We start from the raw sequence: 11,158 nt of genomic DNA on the forward strand, positions 1-11,158 counted from the left end.
AATCGATCCTTTAGAAAAATATAAGCGGGAACAAATAAATTTTTTAGGTACATTGTTATACTGAGACATGATTTAATTTCTTAAATTTAGTTGATCCTAACCTTCTTGGGGCTGATAGCAGAGTTATAATATTATTATTGACGTAAAGTTTACATATTAATATTCCACTTAGACTTCAAGAAAAAAGGGAGAAAACGGTTATTCCCACTCATGCATTTTTTGAAAGAAAAAAGAAAATTTAAATTAAGAAATGTAGCTACTTTTTGTATTTTAGATATATATGATTTAAGAATTAGGATATACTAATATCAGTATAAAGTGTCAATTTCTTAAATTTTAAATTTTGTCTTATTCATAAGTAAGTTCACTAATTCCTCAACAAAAGAATAAATGTAGAATATATAGTTTGATACTTTTTTCTTGAACCAGATAGTTCATAAAACATGGTTGTTACTAATCGCACATATGTAAACCACAAGTCTTTTTAGCAACTTTTTTTTTTTTTTTTTAAGATTTTGCACTGAAGTATATTACTATATCAAAAAACTTTTTAAGAATTATTATACTAAGATCTCCGGAAAAAAAAAAAAAAAAAAAAAAAAAAAGATGATCTATGAAAATAAAAGAAAAAAATAGTTTACATTTTATTCAATTTGCTTAATTAAGTTAGGGGTGGAGGAGAATAAAAGGGAAAGTGATGTAACCGTGCCCATTCAATTTGCATTTATTTTTAATAACGTTTAATCTTTTAACAATTTTGTAACTTTTGAAGTTTAATTTTGTTATTTATCTTTTCTAACTCTTAAACCATTTTTAGTTTATCTAAACATCGGCTTTTACGGTGATATGATATCTTTTTAAGAAAATAAAGCAAGAATCTATGATGAAGAAATAAAAGGATCATTCTATATATCGAAATCTTATCTGAAATATAATATATCCTTCATCGTAATTTAAGTGTTTTACTTTTCTTTTTGGCATGTTCCAAAAAGTGCATATTTCTATATTTAATATGTTTTTCAATTCCAATATTCTACATGTCAAGTTTAAGACCACAAAATTCAAAAGTTTCATTTTATTTTTTAAATCTCTTGCGCAATCAAACTAATACACTTAAATAGAAACAGAGGGAGTAGAGTTTTTTTCTGAACCATTGTGAAGAAAAGCAAAACTAAATGGTCGACTACTCTTATAGTCATACGCATCATCCTAGAACCACGGTTCTAACAGAAAAGAAGCTAGTTCACATCTAGCAGAATATCCATATATAGAAGTGTTGTACTCTCGGTGCACGCTAGTAAGCTTCCCATTGCTGCCTTCTGATAGAAAGAAGCCATCAATTTATATCATTCCCTGTTATAACAAAAAGAAGGGACCTAATCAAACATCCGTGTATATTTGTCAATTAATTGATATTCATCAGACGTATACTATACTTACAAAATCTGAGGGTAAACTTAGCTGCCATGCTCTCACGGGTTTTATTCCACTCCTTAAGACACACCAAGAGTGCATTGCGTAGTAAAGATTGCAGCAGCTGCTAGCATTGATAATGGAAATCAAAGAAGATCAGTGAACAGCCTTTTCAGCAGGAGCCAAGATGCACAACTGAACAATAAAACCAAATTAGAGAAATTAATTATCAGACCAAGAAAGCTATAATAGTCACTATTTTTACATAAACGGTTACTATAATACTTCGAATGTGAATCCTAGAAACAAACACTTGGGAAGATATAATTACAGTTAGAAGCTACATCCCATGGTAGCCTATTTACATGTATTAGTAAAAGGGTTGGCTCATCATAAAACAAAAGAAAAGCCACCAGCTTTCGTCACAAAGGAGTAAACCACCCACAAACAAAGATTAATGAAATTTAGATTATTCCATAAGCAACCATTGTTGCGATTAATGGAACTACTGAGTCATTCCATTTAGGCATAGCATGCGACTGCATCATAATTAGATGCCTTTGAACGGATATTGAGAACAGTAGAGAAGTACCAAACTAATATTAACCTTCAAAAGGATGGGCGAGAAGAATTGAGCGAATAGATACCGCTTTTGCTTTTTTAACTCGTCAGAATCATACAGACCACCTTACTATCGATCTACACCTTACTCCTGCATTCATATGTGAGATGCAGGAATAAGTAAAAGTCATAAGGTGTCAATTCACAAATCTATCATCAGATTTAAATGTGTGACAAAAACAAAATCAAGCGGAAGTTGATTCTATAATTTTTTTACCAGAAAGTCCTTTGTCTTCTCTTATTCCACCTCTATCAATGGAGCGTTTTTTTTATTTTTTGGTAAACCTCAACATCCTTTGCGATAACTCTGTTGTGAAAGGTTAGACACGTTTATAAGTTGTTTGTTAGTATATTTAAAATAGACATGAGAGTTTATTAGCACAAAGTAAATCAAAATTGAAAAATCTAATGTTGATCAGATAACTTATAACCATACCAATTAAAGTTTTCAACTATTGCTTCTGAAGTTTATTTCCAAGATGGTTCAGCAAAGATGGGAGCATCAGTAGCACAGTCGTGCTGAAATTTCAGATCAGATTTGCTTTCATTCTCCAAGTAAATTACTGAAAACTTCTTTGTACACTACATTTGTTGCTTCATTTGAGATTTCTCCATCATCTTCATACACCAGAATCTTTAATCCCTTTCTGCTTGTCACGCATGATAGGGCAACATAAAGCTGTCCATGTGTGAACACTGACTTCTTCAAATATAACCCAACATGAGATAATGATTGCCCTTGACTTTTATTAATATTCATGGCAAAAGATACAATTAATGGAAATTGCCTTCACTGGAACTTAAAAGGTATTCTTGGATCAGATGGAGTCAACGACATTCTCGGAATGAACACCTTTTGTCCAGCCATATTTCCAGATAAAACTTTTGCTTCGACAACCCGATTTCCAAGTCTAGTGAAGATTAATCTTGTTCCATTACATAGCCCTAAAGATTGGTCTATATTTCTCTAACTTATGTTTTGTCGTGTTGAACTTCTCCTTATTTGGATAAACAATAAAGTTTGCCATGTGATATAATCCAAGCTCATTAATTTTTGTTTTGAAATTATGCACCGCTGGCTTCCCAATAGTAGCTTGTATCCGATCCCCCTACAAAGAAATCACACTAATTTCTAATATATATATGTGTGAAGAGAGGACGACCAATGGCAAAACTAAAAATTTAGCTCAGTTAGTGCAGGTAAAATGATAACTTTATTATTAGATATCATCAAAATTCTTGCGTATTCACTCATAAGCATCTTTCATCTCTCATTCCAGAAAAGCTCTTTCAATATGTTGTTTCATCTCCAGGTCCAACAATTTAATCTACTATTGGGTGTTAACTCTAGAAGCTATTTCACTGTTCATACTATATTCTTCAGACATTCAAGACTACTCTTTTCAGTATGCTTCATCTTATTTGGCTGGGTGTCACCATTCGGGTAGGCTTTTAATCAACTTTGGTACTTTTATTCTTCCATTGTCTGCATATTTTTCTATTTCATGGTTGAAGTTTGGCTGATTTTGTCATTATTTTGCCCAACTCTCTCTTCAATATTCTCCCGTTCTAATTATTATTTATTTGATTTCTCCGTTTTACTCTGAATATGTTTCTTTTGCATGATATTACTTGTCTTTAGAGTTTCAAGGGCTAATTCATTATTTAGACTAAAAATTTTTCAATATCATTCTAAAGCGACAGATAAACGCCCCTATCTAAAAGTACTGTTACAGCATATCGAACCATGGGAAAAATCTTTGAATGAAGATTGGGCATTTAGGATAATGGAATGTGGTTAGGCATTTCGTAAAAATAGATGTTACATACAACTTCTTTTTTAAAGAGATTCAAGAATATAGTAACACCAAGCGAATGATCGGCTATTTTGAGTAAAGAAGCAAAATAATTAACATATGCTAAAGAAATTATTCACCTTGCAACTGAAATGCTACAAAAAGTAAATTTTATTCCATATACATAACTATTAGATGTAGAAATATTTATCTAACCTATCATACTTGGTAGTCACTCTCCAGTGTACTATAAATATATACTAGACGCCCTATGCCCGTGCTGCGCACGGGCCCAACACTTTAGATTATAGTGCATTTATGTGTATGTAGTTGTTTTTGAATAGTGATAAGTTCAAAACACAATTAATATAACATTATAGTTTGTACTCCGTATCTAAAATTTTATTATATTAATGTTTGCTATGAACACAAAATCGGCAAATTTATTAATATTTTTTAAAAGAGAAGACTTGTTTAAAAGGAAACTATTTTCTTCTCTTTAAGATAAAACAATAGCAATATTTAAGCATCAGTTGATACTTTCAATTTTAATTCGATTAATTTAAAGGTGTAAAATACTTATTATTTTTTATCAAATTTTGATTTGGACAATTCTAATTCAAATTATTAAATTAATTTTACATGTTTAAAACGAAACAAAGTAGAAATTGATTTTTATTTAAACGAAGAAATACTATTTTTTAATTTTTAGTAAATATTCTCGGTTTAGCTCATTTTACTTGTCATGTTGTCTTTTGCATGGGTTTTTAAGAAAACGTCGATTAGAATTATAATTTGACTAATTTACCTTATTCATTATTTGATTTGCATTTGATATATTTTTTTTACGACATTAATTTCTTTTCACATTTATTAGAGTAAGAATAAAAATAAAAAAAGTAATTAAATTCTATCTTATTTTAAAATATAAATATTTCAAGTATATTTATTTTAGTAAACATAACAAATAAATGACATGGCGGAATAGCAAATACAACAGTTTAATATCTAGATTAGATCTCAGGCTAATATAAAAAAAAATTGTATGGTTTGACTGACATTATTAATTTGCACTATTTTTATGTATATATATATATATATATATATATATTATGTTCAAAACACGATTAATATAACATTGTAGTTTGTACTACGTATCTAAAACTTTATTATATTAGTGCTTACTACGAATACAAAGTCTGCATTTTTTTTTAATATGGGGTTCACTTTTTTTTTCTTTTTTTTTTTATATTGCTTGATGTCGTTTAGTATGGGGTGCACTTTTTTTTTTTTGGACATTATTAGTTTGTACTATTTTTATGCATATAATATATATACATATACTATGTTCAAAACACGATTACTATAACATTGTAGTTTGTGCTCCGTATCTAAAACTTTATTATATTAGTGTTTGCTACGAATATAAAGTCTACACTTTTTTTTTAAACGTTATATTTTTTTTAGTATGGGGTTCACTTTTTTTTTTTTTTTTTATATTGCTTGATTTTGATAATATGGGGTCCACTTTATTTTTTCCCTTGAGTTTGGAGATGGTGAGTTCCATTTCCCTTTTGGACATTATTAGTTTGCACTATTTTTATGCATATAATATATATATATATATATATATATATACACTATGTTCAAAACACGATTAATATAACATTATAGTTCGTGCTCCGTATCTAAAACTTTATTATATTAGTGTTTGCTATGAATACAAAGTCTGCACTTTTTTTTTTTTTGATATTATTTGTTTTTTTAATATAGGATTCACTTTTTTTTATATTGCTTGATTTGGTCAATATGGGATACTATGTTCAAAGCACGATTAATATAACATTGTAGTTTGTACTCCGTATCTAAAACTTTATTATATTAGTGTTAGCTACGAATACAAAGTTTGCACTCTTTTTTTTTGACATTGTTTGTTTTTTTAATATGGGATTCATTTTTTTTTATATTGCTTGATTTTGTTAATATGGAGTCCACCTTTTTTTTTCCCGTGAGTTTGGAGATGGTGGGTTCCACTTTATTTACTTTTTTTTTTTTTAAATATTGGTTGGTGTTTTTTTTTTTTTAATATTGGTTGGTGTTTAATGTGGGGACCACACTTTTTTTTAAGTGCTTAATTGGTTGGTGTTTTTTTGAATTTCTTAATATTGGTTGGTGTTTAATAGGGGGACCACACTTTTTTTTTAAAAGTATTTTAAGTATGTTGCTGTACAATAATTTCATTTGCTCCCACTAATGGGTTGATACGCATGTGGCAATAAATCCATCATTATTGATTTAATTGTTTGATTTTCTAAGCACTTTTGTATTTTAAGTATGTTGCTATATAATAATTCTATTTGCTTCCTCTAATGGGTTGATACGCATGTGGCAATGAATTCATCAGGCTATATGGACCCACAATTTTTATTTTTTTTCAAAAATTGGAAAACGGATATATATATATATATATATAAGTATTTTAAGTATGTTGATGTACAATAATTCATTTGCTCCCACTAATGGGTTGATACGCATGTGGCAATAAATCGATCATTATTGATTTAATTGTTTGATTTTCTAAGCATTTTTATATTTTAAGTATGTTGCTGTACAATAATTTCATTTGCTCCCTCTAATGGGTTGATACGCATGTGGCGATAAATCCATCATTATTGATTTAATTGTTTGATTTTCTAAGCACTTTTTTTTTTAACATTGTTTGTTTTTTTAATATGAGATTCACTTTTTTTTAATATTGCTTGATTTTGTTAATATGGGATCCACTTTTTTTTTCCCGTGAGTTTGGATGTGGTGGAGTCCACTTTTTTTTCTTCTCTTTTTTTTTTTATTACTGGTTGGTGTTTAATATGGGATCCACCTTTTTTTCCCGTGAGTTTGGATGTGGTGGGTTCTACTTTTTTTTCTTCTCTTTTTTTTATTACTGGTTGGTGTTTAATATGAGACCCACAATTTTTTAAAAAAATATTAGTAGTTGTTTAAAATATGTGGCTCACAATTTTTTTTTAAATATTAGTAGTTGTTTAAAATATGTGGGCCCATAATTTTTAAAAAAAAATATTAATAGTTGTTTAAAATATGTGGGCCACAATTTTTTTTTTGGGCCCACAAACGGACGACGAAGTGCACCATCCGGTGCTTCTAATATAGTAGAAATATAAAAAAAATACAATTAACCTTAAAACCAAAGTAATTTAATACAAAAAATATTTCATAAAAGTGAGAACTTGTCTACCAATTTGGCTGAGGTTATAGCAAAGTTGTTAAACACATACATATTGTTACACCCTGTACTTTTATATGTAAAATTTCGTCGTGAGTTAACTGACGAAGACTTAGAAGGCGAGGCTGTCGTCAAGGTCATAAGGAATTATTCATGTTCATTCTTCATACATGAGAGCTTGGCATCATGTTTATTAAGTATCGGGAAGGTTGGATGTTAAGCGGATCAAAGAAATTAAGTTTGTTGAAACTTTGGGAAAATTTGGCAGAATTCCGGACAGAAATTTGGGTCATCTTGTGAGGGCCATATCTCCTAGAATATGAGGAGTTACGGAACCCATAACCTATGCATTCATAAGTTCAGCGAGTCTACTTTCCAATGAGACTGACAGATCTGAGTTTGCAATTCGACGGTGGAATTTATGGGCCGTCGAAGTGTCGATGACCCGTCGATGCACATCGACGACCCATCAGATTTCAAACGCTGTAGCTGATCTATATAAGCACCTATTTCGTGATTTTTTTCATTCCAACCCACACCAACAGACCCTAAACACTCTCGAATATTTACCAATACTCTCCCAACCTTTCTTTATCATCCAAGCAAGATCCGAGCCCCAAAAACCCGAGCTAGTGAAAGAGAAGTTGTTCCTAGGGTTTCTATTTGAAGTTGTTGAGCTTAGGAGTTGGATTTGAAGTTTGGTTCTTGGTATTCCAGCCCTTTTAAGGTATGCATACTATTATTATCTTTGCTATTAAGTTGATTACCAAGAGTTTTAGTGATTTAGAGTAAAGGAAATATAGTTATGAAAGTGGTGAGTTATTTGAATCAAACTAAGATTTGGGGCTGTTTTGGGAGATGTTTTAGCATGGATTTGGTTATGTTGTGATATGAAAGTATTGACATAAGTTGGTTGTGAAGGAATTCCTTAGTTTAAAAGTAAAGGAAAACATGATATGAAGGACCTAAACTAGCTTGTTGATGTGATTGCCTTGAAGGCTGTTTCGATAGGAATTTTGGAGAGATTTCTACTTGTTTATGTTGTTGTATATAGTTGCTGTTGTTGTTGATGATGTTTTGGGTGTTGTGCACCGTTTGGGAGTTGGATAGGAGTAAGAATTATAGGGGAAATGCTACCCGAATTTCGTTAAGTTTCATTCGTACTTGGAATGGGTAGTAAGGGACGTATATGGCCTAATTGTAATTCGTGTTATCTTGGTTGTAGTGTTGCAAGCTTGGGAAGTACGCATCGGACTTTAGGTAGACTCCAAGGTATGTTAAGTCTGTCCCTTTTATTCTTTTGGCATGATCCTTATTATTTGAACGAACAAGTAAGCGAGCGAGTTCCAAAGACTCTACTCTTAGATGGTACAGGATTCATCATACCCTTGATTCCTTATATCCATGTTCATGACTTCTATAGACCCTTGTATCTAGAGTAATCTGGAGTATGTCTTTCACGAGTCTTTCATGTATTTTATATATATATATATATATATATATATATATATATATATATATATACACACACACACATATATACACAGCTATTTTCTTATACCGTGCCTAGATGGTCGGACATGTCACCGCTAATACGGGCCGCTTATGATTATACCGTGCCTGGATGGCCGGACATGTCTCCGCTAATGCGGGTTGCTTAACGATATATGAATCAAGCTGTACGTTCCACAGCACTATCAGTTATATTATTTTTACAGAGTGCATACATATCATATACCGCATAGGTATCTTCAGTCATACAGATGCATTCAGATAGTCAGTTTGTTATGAGTTTCAGATCCCTTTCATGATTCTTATTTATATTCTTATGCCTTACATACTCGGTACATTATCCGTACTGACTCTCCTATTGTTCGGGGGGCTGCGTTCATGCCCGCAGGTACCGATAGACAGGGAGACGATCCGGCTCAGTAGGACTTCCCCTCCGCTGTAATTGGTGCGCTCCACTCGATCCGGAGTTGCGGTCCATTTTGATATGTTATTTTGAGATGTATATACATGTATATGGGTATGGCGGGGCCCTGTCCCGTCCCTTCTACAACTTTCTGTTCCATTAGAGGTCTGTAGACAGTGGTATGTAGTTGGTACATGATGTAGCCTTGTCGGCTCTCATTCTTTTGTGTATAGTATCTATATAGCAGCCTAGTCGGCTTGCACTGTTATTTCGGTATTTTGCATATATATACAGTTAGATATGAATCAGATTTGGGTCACCCTATTGTTATGTGATAGTTAAGCAGGTATATGGGTGTCTAGTCATCAGAGGTCAAGCACTCGTTATGACTCATCGGCTTGGGTCGTGACACATATAGAAATTAAGAAATTGTACGAAGAATAGAACAACTAACGCAGATTTGCAACTTAACAAACAAAGGAGCAAAAGGACTTACCTGTTCATCTTGTAGTGCAATTCAACGGACGAAGTAATTCCTTCATTGTATCTTCCCACATACGAACAACCCGAACCTTCAGCTTCCATTGCATTTTTGAAATGGTGATATCCTTCAGCCATACTTTGCAGAAGCCGTATATTGATAGCAGTAGCAAGATTTGAAGATGGTTTCGAATATGGGTGTATTTTGATAAATAGAAGTTGGTTTGATAAATAAAAAATGACATCGTCAATTTGAGCAGTTTCTGGGGAGAATGTGAGTTGTGATAGTTGAGCGACGTGAGTTGCTTAGATTTTGCAGAGGAAATTTAGGGAAAGTGGGATGTAAAATTTATTTTTTAATTAGGATAATTTGTGAAAGGAAAAGGAGTCCAGATACTTATACATATTAGTTTTAATTAATTTTATTATTATTTTTTTTAAAAAAAAAGAGAAGTCCAGCTTTGAAACGTGGAGGACTAAAGTTTGGCACCATTTGTGCAAATCTGATTGTTTTTTTTTTTTTTTTTTAAAGTTTTGAAAAGAAAAAAAAAAAGAGGAGTTCAGCTTTGAAACGTGGAGGAAACTTTTGCATCATCCGTGCAAACCTGAAACGTGGCTCTTTTCTTTTCTATTTTTATTTTCTTCCAAATGTTTTGGAGCTTTGTCCTAAAATGGGACAAATGTCAAAGTCTGCTTATGCCACTTGGCTGAATGTGCTGCTTTTTTCCTTGGCTTATAATAATAGATAGATTCAACTTAGTCACAAATTTATCTCTCCAAATTCATAATAAAATAGGAGAATGACACCCCTTTTACATTAAAATATAAGGGTATAACACCCTTCCAAATTTGTAATAACATAGAGGAATCACACTCCTTTCGCATTAAAAAATAAGGGAATCACACCCTTTCAAATTTGTAATAAAATAGAGGAATCACACCCCTTTCGCATTCAAAAATAAGGGAATAACACTCTTCCAAATTTATAATAAACTAGAGGAATCACACCCCTTTCGCATTCAAATATAGGGAATCACACCCTTCCACATTTATAATAAATTAGAGGAATCACAACCCTTTCGCATTCAAAATTATAAAAAAGTGTTCATTACCATCTATTGAGCTCGAAATTTAGTGCAAATACAATCCAAGAGGTCCAAAACTTTACAGCCGCAGTGCAAATGGTACTTCTCCTTCGAAACAAAATGATGACTCCAACCTAAAAATGAAAATTTGTCAAATTCCTTAAATCCCATAAACGCTAAAATTCAAAAGGACCAAGAAAATAAGCTTTCAAAAGTCAAAAGCCATAAACCCCAAAATTCAAAAACTAAAAAAAAACAATAAAATTCAAAAACCCAAATTCAAAAATCAATAAAAAGATCAAAAGGGTGTTCGAAATTCGAATTCAAGACTTACCGGACACCTTGTTGTTCTGAGATATTTTGTTTTGGGATTAGAAAATAATATTATAATAGAGAATAACTATGGGAATGGAGAATAGATTTTGTCTTTTGAAACTTGAGACTTTAATTTTACTTGATGGATTTTGGTGGGTTCATTGCAGGCTTGCAGCTTAGCTATCAACTATGGGTTTCTAAGTTTCTTTAGTTTCTTGATTGTCATGACTCATCAGTTCATACCACGGAGTTTTTTTTTTTTTTTTTTTTTTTTTTTTAACTTTTTGGGACT

General features: G+C 31.6%; 1 long non-coding RNA gene across 1 annotated transcript; it reads left to right on the plus strand.

The window, feature by feature from the left end:
- Nucleotides 1-6,578: 6,578 nt before the first annotated feature.
- Nucleotides 6,579-9,305, plus strand: LOC132630205 (uncharacterized). The gene is made up of 3 exons (XR_009578522.1): nt 6,579-7,798; nt 8,297-8,343; nt 8,972-9,305. It is a non-coding gene; the product is annotated as an uncharacterized LOC132630205 (long non-coding RNA).
- The last annotated feature ends 1,853 nt before the right edge of the window (nt 9,306-11,158 follow it).

Source organism: Lycium barbarum, chromosome 3 (assembly GCF_019175385.1).
Source record: "Lycium barbarum isolate Lr01 chromosome 3, ASM1917538v2, whole genome shotgun sequence".
Lineage (NCBI taxonomy): Eukaryota > Viridiplantae > Streptophyta > Magnoliopsida > Solanales > Solanaceae > Lycium > Lycium barbarum.